The sequence below is a fragment of the Porites lutea genome, chromosome 11, assembly GCF_958299795.1.
Source record: "Porites lutea chromosome 11, jaPorLute2.1, whole genome shotgun sequence".
In the NCBI taxonomy this organism is placed as follows: domain Eukaryota; kingdom Metazoa; phylum Cnidaria; class Anthozoa; order Scleractinia; family Poritidae; genus Porites; species Porites lutea.
The window spans coordinates 8,630,011-8,646,502 of record NC_133211.1 but is presented as its reverse complement, the minus strand read 5'-3'; the positions used below and the strand labels follow the sequence as shown (position 1 = coordinate 8,646,502).

At 38.7% G+C, this 16,492-nt stretch overlaps 1 long non-coding RNA gene across 1 annotated transcript in view; it reads right to left on the bottom strand.

Moving 5' to 3' along the window:
* Positions 1-4,471: 4,471 nt before the first annotated feature.
* LOC140952540 (uncharacterized) overlaps positions 4,472-16,492 on the bottom strand; it is a 12,078-nt gene continuing 57 nt past the window's right edge. Inside the window, exons 1-9 of the long non-coding RNA XR_012167364.1 lie at positions 16,472-16,492; positions 16,065-16,188; positions 15,616-15,693; positions 14,699-15,134; positions 8,278-8,327; positions 7,571-7,807; positions 6,007-6,104; positions 5,681-5,776; positions 4,472-4,762 (exon numbers count right to left, since the gene is read on the bottom strand). The exon at positions 16,472-16,492 is cut by the window's right edge and continues 57 nt beyond it. This is a non-coding gene — a long non-coding RNA (uncharacterized lncRNA). The remainder of the gene's footprint in view (positions 4,763-5,680; positions 5,777-6,006; positions 6,105-7,570; positions 7,808-8,277; positions 8,328-14,698; positions 15,135-15,615; positions 15,694-16,064; positions 16,189-16,471) is intronic.

Sequence of the window (16,492 nt, the reverse complement as noted above, 5' to 3'; positions counted from 1 at the left end):
ATGTTCTAAAAAATTGAAATCGAAACCTTGAAACTATCCACTCATATGATAATGCTACCCTTATGTACACAATCCAACAACGACAAGTTTATTTCAAATTGAATATAGCTTACAAAGCTTGTGCCCGCAATCTCCCACCCCCCTCCCACCCGACCCAACTGAGAGCCTCCTTTACGAAACTCAACAATAGTAACAACAACTATAACCTTAGCAATCTTGAAACTGATCTAGGTCTTTCAAAGCCAAAAAACTAATTTCCCCAGACGCAGTGGTGCAGTGCTATGCAACAATCTTTTTTACCAGGCAAAAACAACATAATCGCCTCCTGAATTAAAAAGCAAACTTCCTCTGCCTTTTATTACAACGCTCTAATCTTTTAATTTGTATGTGAAGTTAATAGTTTAAAACTTACAGCACACTTAATTCTCCTCCAAAAACTCACAGCAACAAAACCAAAAATAGTAAAAATACCCATAACATTGTGTAAATTTTCACCAAATTAACATTTTGCTTTCCGATGGTGAACAACAAGTTCCTTCTTTATTTTTTTTCAGTGTGGCTAGCATAGCTGCCTAATTTCTTGTTTTAACCCACCGTAACACCTTATAACACCCTCTGAAACCCCTTGCCCCCCTGTAACCCCCTAGCAGGCCCGTAGGGAGGGGGTGCGACAGGTGCACTCACACCCCCCGCCACAGGCCCTAGAGATCCACTTTTTTGTTGACCAATGATTTATTTAAAAGAAAGTGAATTACAGATATTTTTCAATTTTTACTTATCGTGTAGAAATTTTGAATCACAAAACGTGTTTTAGCCTTTTTAGTGTCTAAAAGTATAAAAAGGGGATTTGGTATGTCTATAAGGCATACCCCTTGCTAATACATCGCTTACTTCTATAAATTTTGTCCTTAAGTCTTTTTGGGGGATTCACAGTGCAGATGAACCAAAATTTTTTTAATGTTTTTCTGCTGCTTTTATGTTACTGGGGGGTCATGTGGTCTTTTACTGTTCAGTGGCTGCCTGTGGTTTATCTTTGTTCCATCAGGCGAGCTGAAGGTGTCAGTTCTTCCTTTCATTTTTCCCAAAGTGGCTTAATAACCTTTAGGGTTTGTTTTCATAGCTTCCCGAGAGTTGGATAGAAATTATTTTCACAGTAAGAGGTTCCCTGGTACAGTTTTGACTGAGCTGGACCCCAGCCCCTTCGCGTTGCTTGCAGCATATTGAAATTTCTATTTAAGCTACCATACGCTTGTAGTATAAAAAAAAATAACACTGCCACTTGGTCAACAGTATGCATAAGTCAACTCCAACCCCTTTCATGTAAATAAGAATAATGCAAGTCATAGGACTGGAGCGTGATGATGTTCTCCCTACGGTTATTGCAATGTTTCCTTGTTAGGGAACAACATTATTTTGTTTTTGTGGCGGGAGCAGTAGAGGGAGATGAAGGTATGCACTGCTCCTTTTTTCTTTGGCCCTTTGTCTTAGATGATAGCTTAAAATATCAGTCCACTGTTTTCTGTAGCCAAAAAGGACTAAGTAGTATTCGAGGCACAAGAGAGGCCCTCTTAACTGGCTCTTATACACATCCACTATCTACAAAGGTTGAAAAAAGGTGTTTCTGTTTCCATTTTTGTAACAGTTACCTCATGGAAACTTGAATATCTGCAGACGGAATTTTAACTAACTGAGGTGGGAAACACTATATACGTCATGTTTCAGCTTCTGCGGAGTCACAGAAACACATCCCTTATACTCGCGTTTCCGTCAGTTCTACTCTTGCAGAAACACTAACTAATGTCATGTTTCCGCAACCCGTAAATTCAGAGGATGCTCAATTATCCGTTGAGTTTCTGGAACAATGAATGCGGAAACTCAATCACTCTTGGTGGATTATTCACTGGATTTCCTAAATGTGGAAACTTTATATAACTATCCAGTTTTAAATCATATACTGTTCATTCTACCCAGTATATAAAAAGTGGACGTTTGTGAGACAGCTCTAGACCATTTCATGATTCCATTTTCACTGATACACAAAAAAATCAAGCAGACTCAGATTTACTGTCAAACTCAGAAAACCATGAACACCTGAAAAATTTCAGGAATATTGATTGTGTACTGGCCAATCACAATAAAGTTCAGGATACGCAAGCAAAGCTCAAAACCACAAACTAATTACCATTGCTGTTTGAAGTTTAGTTATCTCGCACCTTATTGGCTTATTTCTCACAACCTAATAACATTCCATAAATATTTCTGGTGTTCACAGTTTTGTGAGTTTCACAGTAAGTGCCTTTTTGGTAAGTTTTTATTAAAATAATTCTCTCTCCATTTTCATACAGTATGTACATATGTATATTAAATATTTTCACAATAAAAAAGAGAATTCTTGTGTTCCATTTTCTATATTTAAAACTGTAAATTTTCCATTTCAATTAAATGATCCTTTTAGAATGGACAAAATTTAACCTTTTTTTCCTTGAAATGATCAACATGATAATTACATAATAATGATTAATTAAATAACATTATTATAGCATATATTTTAAAATTATTAGTAACGTGCATTTCCATTCCAAAATAACTCTACGTTGTAGTTCACTGAAAATTTGGAAATGTAGCTAGTGGTTATTTGTATCAAACTGCTGTCTTAATACTTATAGCATATCATCTCATAGCAAGTACCAGTACTTGGTGGATCATCCCCCCAAATTTTTGTTAAAGCCTATACAAACTGCTGAGAAGCCTTCATTAGGGAGTATCAGACTGATGCTAAAAAAACGATAGTGATGAAAACAAAACTAGCCATAGGCTTAACATACGAGCCAACAAGTCATCTCTACACATGTATTTCACTTTTTGTGGTCACTCTGCCTTAACTGCATGGCTACAACTTGGACCTGGCTGTAGCATGCAAAGTAGTCTATGACAATTTGCTTACATTTGAGTTTGAATAATAATGAAAAACTGTGCACTTTTAACAAGCGACTCATTATCACCAGGGTTTAAGCCAGGCCGCGCCATTGCACCAATCCCGCACTGCAATTGAAATTGTCCCTTAAAAAATCGGCCAAGGGGACAATTGTCCCCTTCAAAATTTAGGGAAAAAACTCGAAAGGAAGCACACACAAAGAGATTTGGTTCAGTACAGAAATTGCAAGCTAAAACAGAACATGGAAAGTATATTTTACCACACGTTTTAAGTTCATTCTAAAGTCATGTTTCAGTCACGCTCTACTGAACACATACGTCTCATGCTCAACGAAGCCTGGTGAACGTACCTGGCAATCTTTAACATGTCACATTGAAAACGTGTTCGAACATGAGCAAGCTTTTTTGCTCCAAATCAAAGCCAGAGTGAATAAGAGAAAAATGATACAGAAGAAGAACAGTGTGTTAATCAGGAAGAAACGGATGAGGATCAAACGAAACCAAAAAAAACACAAACTTTCCAGAAAACTTGGTTGCGAGATCACACATGGTTGCGCTATGAAAAGGAGGCGATGTTCTGTTATTGTTGTCGGAAATCTAAACCTGCTTTGCATTGGCAGCCCTTAATGTTTGGGCTAGAACTAACAGAAGAAATAAGTACATGTACGTCTACCAGTAATTAAGAAAGGTATTGAAGTTTACAAGGGGATGCCGGGACGAGATTCTGCTGTGAAGTGTTTTGTAGTATAAAGCATAGTCATTGATCCTCTGTTTAAATATGAAGAGAAAAAGTCTTGACACCAATAACTTAACTTTTCTTGTTTGTATCACTTTTCTTGTATTACAAGGATCACATGGAAAAAATGTTTTTGTTGGCTTGCCTGTATGAATGTAAAATGTTGAATAAAAATTAATTTGTCTGTCCCACTAAAAATAAAAATGTCCCTCAAAATTTTAGCCAAGGGGACAAATTGTCCCCCAGTGATCAAATCCTAGCTCAAACCCTGTTATCACATTGCATTTAACTTATACTCCCTGTTTTATAGTTTTGGATAACCCATTGACTGTCTTGTAGTTTCAGTAATTTTAATAAACACAGTCAAGTAATGATTGTCTTTAAGAATAAAACTCTTATGACCTTTCCAATCAGATTATGCAATTAAGTTAGAGTTGATCACCACAAGGTTATCCTGACTAAAGAAGGCACATTAATACATTAAGGACTTTAAGCAAATTGCTAGAGTGACCTCTACTATGGTGGTCGTGGATGCAGAGTCCTGAAGAGGATAAGTCACTGTGGCCCATCGAATTTCAACTTTATGCAAGTGACACAAAAAGTGACTACAGGGTTTCTTGCTCATATGGTTTCATTGTTAGTAAAACACAGGGAAGGCTGAACAGGAGAACAAGGTCAAATACTTTCTTGATAAAGTGAAAAAACAATATGATAGGTTTGAAACCAGTGAAAAATACAAAGTACGGGAAAAGTAGAATTTTAAACCCATGCAGAAGCTACTAAGCCATCACATTTTTGGTGATTGGGCTACAGGTCATTTTTAAGCATGTGCACTGCATCATTTTTGGGCTTTTTACTTCCAGCTGCCATAGTAGCGATCACTGTAGGAATTTGTTACTTTGGTATTATTGGGGTCCTGCCCATGAGGGGCAGTTTCGTGGTACAGGTCTGTCTGATAAGCATTTATCATCCTCTCTGGTTGTTTTCGCAGTTGTATCTTTTTTTGCCTCTTTGACATAAAGTCTTTACTTTGGCTTTGTCTTCAGGAGAAAGTTGTGCCTTGTCCAACACGTCTGTGTGATATGTCAATTCCTGAAAACCAGAAAAACTTATTTAGTCACAATGGGATGACTACTTTGAAAAACATTAACATTTACTTTTTTCTTCAACAACAGTTAAGTCTGGCAAAATAGTCATCCTGACTATTTTGAATCTTTAGATTTGGTTCTTGCTCTCTACTCTGAGCAATTTACACTACAATCAAACCCAGCATATAAATGGAAAGGACACTGTTAATATTAACAATGTAACAGGGGGTAGAGGGTATGGCACTCCTGCATTCTATAATAATCACAAATTATGTATGCAAAAGAGGAACATGCAAAACATGTGTTGTGTTCTTAAAAAATGAAAGAGCCTAGTGCCTGTAAAGGGACAGGTTCACGGTTCAGTGTGTGCTTATTAATTAAATTACATTTTTCCAATTTATCAATAATTCTATAGCTTAATAATCCCACTCACATGTATCTCAGCGATCTCAGAGTGTATTTCAGAGTAACCTGAAGTAGGATGAAGGAGTATTAAAATCGCAGAAAAATTAGTGGATTATGCCAACACTACCAACGTTGAATTTATAGTTGACCCGAGGGTTTTATTCCATGGTTGATTAATTTTAGTTTTTTAACAACATTACAACATGATCATATTGCTTTCATTGGCGATACAGCATTTTGATTAACGAGCATGTGGTGAACCATGAACCTGTCCCTTTAACCTGAAAAATCCAGGGTACCCAGGATGAATGTGTTTGGACAAACTAAGACTTCTTTGTCACCCAAGAGCAACATTAATATGCCAGAGGCCACCAGGCACTGCCAAACTGCAGTCCCGTTCCAGGACAGGCTAAATACATCACTAAGTGAATAACTTATACTACACAGTAGTACACTGCATGTAAGAAATATTTGCACTGCAAGCATTAACAAAATAATGTACATGTATTTTACCTACCCTTTTAGCTCTCATGTGGCATCTTGTCAGAACTCTGTGTATTTCAAGTTTTCCATTTTGCTGCCTTAGCACGTCATCGCAGGTACTTCTCCAGTACTGAAAAAGGCCCCAAGCAACATAAAAGCATGTTAAATGTACATGTCAGTAGAAAAGGAATTAACATTGTTCCTTGGTGTTGCTAAAAGTATTGTTGGTTTGCTCTTGGTTTTTGGTGTGGGTATTATTTAGAGCCTTTTCAGTATTTTGTATTATGTTAGATGATTGCACCTGTCTGCAACACCTAGAAACTACCAGATTCAAAGAACTTAGAAAAGTGCACAACTTACCTTTTGTCTCTGCTTTGGGCCATTTCTTTTTCCCAAACTTCCCCCTCACCTCACTAACCAAACTACCCTCAAAGTTTTTGTACTCCTCATCTTCATACCTCAAACCAATAAGGACCAACAAAAATGTCAAATATTTTTAAACATTTATATCAAATAATATTATATGTATATTGTAACAGCCTGGTTCGGAAAAAACTAGATAGCTTAAAATAAGGCAGTTTTCTAGTAGTGCATGACAACGATAAATATTATTTTTAGGAAGATTGCTTTTGTCATCGAATAAAGCTCTTATCCAAGTGTTTGAAGCACAATACCATAAATTAAAGTGTAAGGAAATTATATTCCTGAATAATCTTGTTTATCTCCTGGTGACTGTTGCAACATTGGAAGTATCATTGACACAAGCACTACTTTGTCCACTCAAAGATGGATAAATAGAATTGGAACTTCCGACTCAAAGATGGGCGTCTTAGCTGTGTCAGTGAAGGTTGCTTTGTCATCGAATAAAGCTGTTATCCTTGTGTTCGAAGCTAAACGACAAATTAAAGTGTAAGGAAGTTATATTTCTGAATGATCTTCTTGTTTACATGTATCTCCCGGTGACTGTTGCAACATTTGAAGTATTATTGACGTAAGCACTACTTTGTCCACTCAAAGATGGATAAATAGAATTGGAAATTCCGACTCAAAGATGGGCGTCTTAGCTGTGTCAGTGAAGGTTGCTTTGTCATCGAATAAAGCTGTTATCCTTGTGTTCGAAGCTAAACGACAAATTAAAGTGTAAGGAAATTATATTTCTGAATAATCTTCTTGTTTACATGTATCTCCTGGTGACAGTTGCAACATTTGAAGTAACATTGACATAAGCACCACTTTGTCCACTCAAGGATGGATAAATAGAATTACGACTTCCTGCTCAAAGATGGGTGTCTTACTTGCTTCAATGAAGGTTGCTTTGTTATCAAATAAAGCTGTTATCCTTGTGTTCGAAGCTTGAACGACAAATTAAAGTGTAAGAAAATTATATTTCTGAATAATCTTCTTGTTTACATGTATATCCTGATGCTTGTCTTACTTGTGTCAGTGAAGGTTGCTTTGCCATCAAATAAAGCTGTTATCCTTGTTTTGTACATTTCAGCGTCAAGGAATTTTTATACACTATTTTTCTATCATTGATATTTGATTCCGTGTTCCGTTCCGTGACTCCGTTTCCCGATTCAAGATTCCAAATTTTAGGGCTTTCCTGTTCGCCATTTATTTACAGCACAATTCTTTTTCAGTGACGCAGCAACTATGTCTTTATTGCAAAAGAAATCAGACAGAAACGAGCTCTATATGTTATCACAGAAACTACAGGTAACATACAAGGGTCAGAACTGTAGGAAGAAACTAGCTGTCGAATGAAGCATATGAGCTTATGATCGCTTATGAAAGCTCACGAGTGAAACGATTTTTACGATCGACATCGATGAAATGCTCCCAAAGCCATTACATAGACTTAAATAATTAATATGTTACTACGTATTTAAACAAGATTCAGTATCCAGATTAAAAATGTACTTACGAAACAACAAGGATCCACAGTTAGGCGTTCTTTCTTCTCAATGGTTGCAGGTGATGGTTGTTGAAACAGTCAGTTGTGCATATTTCGAGTCCCCAACACTGATCTTGAACTCCTTCATCACCGCTTCCATGGGATTTGGCGTTTCGTTTAACTAGGTTTACGCACTATTATTCCTCCCTGCAGTCTATCTCCGCAATCTATCACACTCTCCTTGCTCATCTTCACAAAAAGCCGTCCCTGCACGACCAAAACAGAAGGCGAACCGACAGCGAAGAACAAACAGTTCAAAAGGGTTCAACGTGAAAACGAGGCACGCATGCTCGTCCTGCAACAGGGTTACCATCACGAAAGCGCCTAACTAAATAAATAGAGGATATTACACGGTGGCGCGAAGATATGAATTTTATTTTCGAGTGGCAAAACAGTATTTTACGAACGAGCGCAGCGAGTGAGTAAAATATCGTTTTTGCCACGAAAAAATAAAATTCATATCTTAAAGCCGCCGTGTAATGTTCTTTTTATTATATAGACAAAATGACATCGATAAAATAATAGAGGGAAATTACCAAAATTACGTCGTCGATAAACTCACGTGTGAGATTATGGAAATAAACCACTCGGGTCCCGGATGTAGTTTTTATGAATTTTACGAGTGGTATATTTTCCAGTAAAACACTCGTGTCTATATAATAAAGTCTGTTACTTACCTTGATTACTGTTAATTCCATCTTGCTTGTGTAATACTAGTGCAAAGAAACTGAAAGATAAATTGAAAAAAATCAATACCCTATGGGTAAGGTCATTACGAGTTCCTTATACAGGGTTTTCATTAAGAATTCTAGTAACAGGTGTAAGGTTTAACTTAATAGGATAATAATTTGAAAAAGACTCCAGTACGTCTCAATGAAAAAATAGTCATAGGCTCTCAAACATTAGCTGGAGATTTCTCTGTACTAAACGGAGAATTCTCCGATTGTTGCTGCCTAATAAACACCCAGTCATGATGATATTGAACAGGTAGGTGTTCTTGAAAGATTGAGATGGAAAACCTTGAAACCAGGCGCCTACATGATAAAGCTACCCTTGTGTACACAATCCTATAGGATCAATGTCCCCCCCCCCCCAATCTGAGTGCCTACTTTACAAAATTCCACGATAGTAACACCAACTATGATCTTAGCCATCTTAAAACTGACCTACTACTTGTAAGGCCAAAAACTAATTTCCTCAAATGCAGTTTTATGTATAGTGCTGCAATACTCTACAAAAATCTTGGTTGTCAGAAAAAATGTCCTAAGAACCCCTGTTGTAAGAACCGATTGTTGTAAACCCCCTGGTTGTAAGAACCCCTGGTACTAAGACTCCTAGTTCTAAGAAACCCTTGTTGTAAGAGCAGATTATTGTCAGAACCCCTGATTGTAAGACCCCTAGTTATAAGAACCCCTAGTTGTAAGACCCCGGTTGTAAGAACCCCTGGTTGTAAGAACCCTGGTTGTAAAAAACCCGAGATTGTAAGACCCCTGGTTGGAAGAACCCCTGGTTATAAGAAACCCTGGTTTTAAGACCCCCGGTCGTAAGAACCCCTGCTGGTAAAACCCCTGGTTCTAAGAACCACTCGTTCTAAATACCCCTGAATATAAAACACTTTGATGTAAGACTCCTGGTTGTAAGAACTCCTGGTGGTAAGGCCTCAAGTTGTACGAATCCCTGGTTGTAAGACCGACCGTTGTAAAAACCCCTGGTTGTAAGACCTCTGGTTGTAAGAATGCCTGGTTGTAAGACTCCTGGTTGTAAGACCACTACCTGCAAGAACCCCTGGTTTTAAGACCCCTGGATGTAAGACCCCTGGTTGTCAGAATCCCTGGTTGTAAGACTCCTGGTTGTAAGACCACTACCTGCAAGAACCCCTGGTTTTAAGATCCCTGGATGTAAGACCCCTTGTTGTAAGAGCCTTGGTTGTAGGAGCCCCTGGTTGTAAGACCCCTGGATGTAAGAAGCCCTGCTTGTAAGACCCCTAGTTGCAAGAACCCCTGGTTGTAAGAATGCCTGGATGTAAGACCCCTGGTTGTAAGAGCCTTGGCTGTAAGAACCCCTGGCTGTAAGAACCCCTGAATGTAAGACTTCTGGTTGTAAGAACCTCTGATTGTAAGACCCCTGGTTGGAACAACCCCTAGTTATAACAACCCTGGCTCTAAGAACCCCTCATTATAAAACCCCTGCTTGTAAGAACCCCTAGATGTAAGACCCCAGAGTCTGAGAACTCCTGGTTGTAAAAACCCCTGGTTGTAAGACTCCCGGTTTTAAGAACCCTGGTTGTAAGAACTCTGGTTGTAATAATAATAATAATTATAATAATAATAATAATAATAATAATAATAATTTATTACATTCAATATAGCGCTTTAACTATTAAAATATTCTAAAGCGCTTTACAAGAAAATAAATATATATATAAAATAAATGGACAGAAATAATAATAGTAATAAGAATATAAAATTACAAATTAAAAGCTTTCTTAAAAAGATAAGTCTTCAACTGTACTTTAAAAGAGTCAATGTTCCTACAGTTTCTAAGGCTAGATGGCAAAGCATTCCATACTGTTGGTCCAGCATGGAAGAAGGCTCGATTGCCAAAAGTCTCCCGTGTCACCTTAGGGATTACAATCAGACCGCAGGTTGTATCTTGTTCAAGGCTTTACAACAAGTAGTTCAGATAAATATTGTGGTGCCAGGCCGTTCAACGTTTTAAAAACTAAAAGTGCAATCTTAAATTCTACTCTAAATTTCACTGGCAACCAATGAAGTTCCCTAAGTACCGGAGTAATATGGGCAAACTTAGGAATTAGGCATGTAACCCAAGCCGCCGCATTAAGAACTTTTTGAAGTCAGTCATATTGATATTGCGGAAGCTTATACAAAAGAGCGTTGCAATAATCTAAATGTGATGTAACAAACGCCTGACTTAAACACTTCCTTGATTCTGCAGACAGATATTTCCTAATTTGCCTAATATTATAAAGCCCCCTAAATACCTTCCTACATGCCTTTCCTATATGAGTATTCATAGACATATGGTTATCAAACCATGTGCCAAGATTTCTAACATGCTTAAGGGGTTGAAAGACCTCTGCTTATCAGAACCCCTGAATGTAAGACCCCTGGTTGTAAGAACCCCTCGTTGTAAGATTCCCTGGTTATAAGACCCCTAGTTATAAGAACCCCTAATGTAAAAATCCTGGTTCTAAGAAGCCCCAGTTGTAAAACCCCTGGTTGTAAGAACTCCTGCTTGTAAGATCCCTGCTTGTAAGACACGTGGTTTTAAGAACCCTTTATTGTAAGACCCCTGCTTTTAAGAAACCCTGTTTGTAAGAACCCCTGGTTGTATCAACCCCTGGTTATAAGACCCCTGGTTGTAAGAAACCCTTATTATAAGACAACTGGCTGTAAGAGCTCCTTCTTCTAAGACCACTGGTTGTAAGAACACCTTATTGTAAGACTCCTGGTTGTAAGAACCCCACGTTGTAAGACCCCTGGTTGTAAGACCCCCTGGCTGTAAGAACCCATCATTGTAACACCCCTTGCTGTAAGAGCCCCTGGTTCTAAGACAACTGGTTGTAAGAACCCCTTATTGTAACACCGCTGGTTGTAAGAACTCCTAGAGGTAAAACCCCTGGTTGTAAGAACCCCTTGTTGTAAGACCCCTTGTTGTAAGAACCCCTGTTAGTAAGACCCCTGCTTGTAAGACCCCTGCCTGTAAGATGCCTGCTTGTAAGATTCCCTGGTTGTAAGACCCCTAGTTATAAAAACCCCTAAAGTAAGAACCCTGGTTCTAAGAACCCCCGGCTGTAAAACCCCTGCTTGTAAGAACCCCTGCTTGTAAGATCCCTGCTTGTAAGAAACCTGGTTGCACGAACCCCTGGTCGTAAGACCCCTGCTTGTAAGGCCCCTGTTTGTAAGATTCCCTGGTTACAAGACCCCTAGTTATAAGAACCCCTAATGTAAAAACCCTGGTTCTAAGAAGCCCCAGCTGTAAAACCCCTGGTTGTAAGAACCCCTGCTTGTAAGACACGTGGTTTTAAGAACCCTTTATTGTAAGACCCCTGCTTTTAAGAAACCCTGTTTGTAAGAACCCCTGGTTGTAACAACCCCTGGTTATAAGATCCCTGGTTGTAAGAAACCCTTATTATAAGAAAACTGGCTGTAAGAGCTCCTGGTTCTAAGACCACTGGTTGTAAGAATACCTTATTGTAAGACCCCTGATTGTAAAAACCCCTGGTTGTAAGAAGCCGTGGTTCTAAAACTCCTGGTTGTAAGAACCCCTTATTGTAGCAACCGTGGTTATAAGAAACCCTGGTTTTTAAGATCCCCTGGTTGTAAGACCCCCTTGTTGTAAGAAGCCCTGGTTGTAAGACCCATGGTTGTCAGAACCCCTGGTTGTAAGACCTCCAATTGTAAGAACCCCTGGTTGTAAAAACCCCTAGTTGTAAGACCCCGGGTTGTAAGAACCTTTGGTTGTAAGAGCCCCGGTTGTAAGATCCCCTGGTTATAAGATGCCCGGTTCTAACAACCCCTGGTTGTAGACCTCTGGTTGTAATACCAATGGTTGTAAGAACCCCTGCTTGTAAGACCCCTGGATGTAAGACCCCCTTGTTGTAAGAAGCCCTGGTTGTAAGATCCCTGATTGTAAGAACCCCTGGTTGTAAGAAGTCCTGGTTCTAAAACTCCTGGTTGTAAGAACCCCTTATTGTAGGAACCGTGGTTATAAGAAACCCTGGTTTTTAAGATCCCCAGTAGTAAGAACTCCTTATTGTAAGACCCCTGGTTGTAAGACCCCCTTGTAGTAAGAAGCCCTAGTTGTAAGACCCCCGGTTGTCAGAACCCCTGGTTGTAAAAACGCCTAGTTGTAAGACCCCCCGGTTGTAAGATCCCCTGGTTGTAAAACGCCTAGTTGTAAGACCCCCAGTTGTCAGAACCCCTGGTTGTAAGACCCCCGGTTGTAAGAACCCCTAATTGTAAAAACGCCTAGTTGTAAGACCCCTGGTTGTAAGAACCTTTGGTTGTAAGACCCCTGGTTGTAAGAACCCCTGGTTATAAGACGCCCCACTGTAACAACCCCTGGTTGTAAGACCTCTGGTTGTAAGACCTATGGTGGTAAAAACCACTGCTTGTAAGAACCCCTGGTTTTAAGACCCCGCGTTGTAAGCCCCCCTGGTTGTAAGAAGCCCTGGTTGTAAGACCAGCAGTTGTAAGAACCCCTGGTTGTAAAAACGCCTAGTTGTAAGACCCCCGGTTGTAACAACGCCTGGTTGTAAGACCAATGGTTGTAAAATCCCCTGACTGTAAGAACCCCTGGTTGTAAGACCCCTGGTTGTAAGACCCCTGGTTGTAAGACCCCCTGATTGTAAGAAGCCCTGGTTGTAAGACCCCCAGTTGTAAGAACCCCTGGTTGTAAGACCCCCGGTTGTAAAAACTCCTCGTTGTAAAAACCCCTAGTTTTAAGACTCCCAGTGGTAAGAACCTTTGGTTATAAGACCGCCGGTTGTAAGAACCCCTGGTTGTAAGACCCCTGGTTGTGACAACCCCTGGTTGTAAGAACCCCTGGTTGTAAGACCCCTGGTTGTAAGAACCCGTTATTGTAAGACCCCTGGTTGTACGAACCCCTAGAGGTAAGACCCCTGGTTGTGAGACCCCTGGTTGTAAGAAACCGTGGTTGTAAGACCCCTGGTTCTAAGAACCTCTCGTTGTAAGACCCATGGTTGTAAGAACCCCTTGTTTTAATACCACCAGTTGTGTTAACCTTTGGTTGTAAGAACCCCTGTTGTGAGTTCCCCGGTTGTAAAACTCTTTGGTTTAAGAACTCTGGTTGCAAGAACCCCTGGTTGTAAGAACCCCTGGTTGTAGGAAGCCTTGTACCGCCACCGAAATGATCCCCACCATCGAAATGATCTCCGCCACCGAAATGACCCCCAATGTACCGCCACCGAAATGATCCCCACCATCGAAATGATCTCCGCCACCAAAATGACCCCCAATCACCACTGAAATGATCCCCACCACCGAAATGATACCGGCGGTCACCACCGAAATGATTCCCGGAATATCGGGAATGAAATTAAGAGGACTACAAAAACTGGACAACAATTTAGAGCGTGCTTTTTATTTATTTATATTGCATCTTTTTTACGGTGTGTAATTTACCTTTTTACCGCACTTTATTTTGCAGTAAATTGTTTGTTTGTTTTTTTTTGGTTTAACACTAGACAATACTTGTTCAAAAGATGCATTTTTTTTATGTCTTCTATTTCTTCGAATTTCTTTTTATATTTTTGCAAGAAAATTAATCTTCCTTATCAGTGTATAGAACTGTTATCAGTCTAATTGCTTTCTCTATTTTCCTCTGTTTAGAATTGTGTTTGCATGAATAAACGAAGAATTTAGAATAGGTAGCAAAGTCCCAGGTCCATTTAAGCCAAGGTTCCGAAAATTTAAGACAGGATCATTTCGATTGCGAATAGGTATCATTTCGGTGGTGGGGATCATTTCGGTGGTGATTGGGGGTCATTTCAGTGGCGGAGATCATTTCGATGGTGGGGATCATTTCGGTGGCGGTACAAGCCTTGGTTTTAAGACCCCTTGTTGTAAGAACTTCTTATTGTAAGGCCCCAGGTTGTAAGAACCCTAGTTGAAATAACCCCTTATTGAGAAGACCACTGGTTGTAAGACCCCTGGTTGTAAGAACCCCTGGTTGTAAGACTGATTTCTGCTGTAGGAGTGTTCTTGTTACAAGAAACATCACCTGGAAGCAAACTGAGCAAACTCACAGCTTTCATACGTTCCCCCAGTTAACTTTTATAATATCATTCAAACAACTCTAATAGATTTAAAGCAGATGTGTAGTGCTCACTAATACTATATTTTGACCTAGGTTGAAACAAATCAACCTGACATACCACGTTACTTGCAACATATAGACTAACAAACCTTGCTTAATTGACTGCACAAATTACAATACATTATATTAAATTCTTTTCTTAATTCAATGCTTAGCAAACACACATGCAATGATTCCAGTTTGGTACTTCAGCTAGTATGAATAACTATTGTCCAATCATTATACCCAATGTATTACCTTGTTATCTGACTCCAGTCTTTGTTGTTGTTCGTCCGTTGTTGTTAGCAATGCCCAAAAACATCACATGGGAGAGGTATTAGGTGCGGTGTTTCCCACTGTGGCTGATCAATCCAATCATGCGCAGAAGGCTCTGCCGCATACCAGACACTGGCGACTTTCTTAAGCAGGTGTCAAGGAGATCACTTTGGATTTGCACAGCTCACGCTTCCTCTGAGCCCCTGTTATCCTGTTTAGCTACAAAAAGGACAGTGCCTTTGTTGACTTTGCTATTCCAGGCAGGTTGGTCTAGAGCCAAGGTCTCCGAGGTTTCAACATCTATATCAAAGATTTACAGCGATACTTTGAGACAGTCTTATGGTGCTTTGCTTCTTTTGTCCACCCTGTTGCCATTTCCCTCTCTTGGGGAGGCGTGTGTCAGGCATTCTAGGCATATCTTCAACACAATTAATAGGAAAAATTCTGATTGAAATTACTTACACACACAATAACAGTATATTTGAGTCATCATAATAATAATAGTAATAATGTCCTCAGAGACACACTTTGCAGTTATTAAAAAAACCAAGTATGTCAATATTTTCTGAAAATTATAGTGTGACATTTTTTTTGTTTTCTTTTTATTACTTTGCCATTACGTTACTAGGAGCTGTCATATTAACCACTTTTTGATTGGATAAGAGATAAATCACTTTTACGCTTAATAGGTTAGATGTTATTATAGTAAACAAAATGATGTAATCAGCTTTTGTACGGAACGGGTCCTTTTTGGAAATTCAGTAGATCACTTTTGAAGGAGTTGGATTTGTTACTCATTCTCAACAAAGTAATCCACTCTTACAATGATAAATAACAATGAAGAAAAGAAAGTTTCAGGCTCAGTAACATGGATTGGAAAACGGATTATGCGTAATTACCTTTTAATCTGACTCTGAACTATTGCTACATGTGTAACACTTGAAAGTGTTATGATAGCACAGTCTTGTTTTCTAAACCTGAAACAAAAAATCAAATCAAACTTACAGCATCCACAGACATACATACTAGTCAATTAGTTAACAAACAGTCATCATGGTGTAAGCCACAAATTCAACCTTTAAGAGAAAAGAATTATGGAATTTGTAGACAAATTATGAAAAGGAAAGAGTGATGAGAATAGGCAAGTGTTGCATAGGGAGAAGGAAATTAAGAAAAAAAGTAACAACTCTTAGATTAAACAAAGAGCTGTACATGTAAGAATCAAAATACATATATCAATATTTATTGTAATTAATCCAATCAGCTGTGATTGTGATGATTAATTCTAATTTCATAACGAAGCACATCAGCCAATGCATTAATTATTCTAATTATCAAATTCACATACATTATGTATTAATTCTTCATGAGGATCCCCAAAGCATTCAGCCATGCATTAAGCACCTGATCCATAACTCCTTTACTATCAAAATTACATGTACATTGGAATTGCAAAGGTCATTTTCCTTATCCTGTTGATTTATAAAGAAAAAAAGAGAAATGTGAGTCACACAACATACAGTGTATCTGAAGTCTTAGTGATTAATTTCATAATTAAATTTGTATCTGCTGGACCATTTGGAAATATGGAAAATAATTTGTAAAATTAAATAACAAGCATTTATTTAGTAAAGCTTGTCATTTTAATTTAACTCCCAATTTTCATTTTAGACAATCAGGAAAGAAATAAACTGAACACACGTATGGCAATCACTTACATCATAATGATGGGACTCATAATATAGTTTTCATCACCTGGTACTGCTTTAAGTCAAT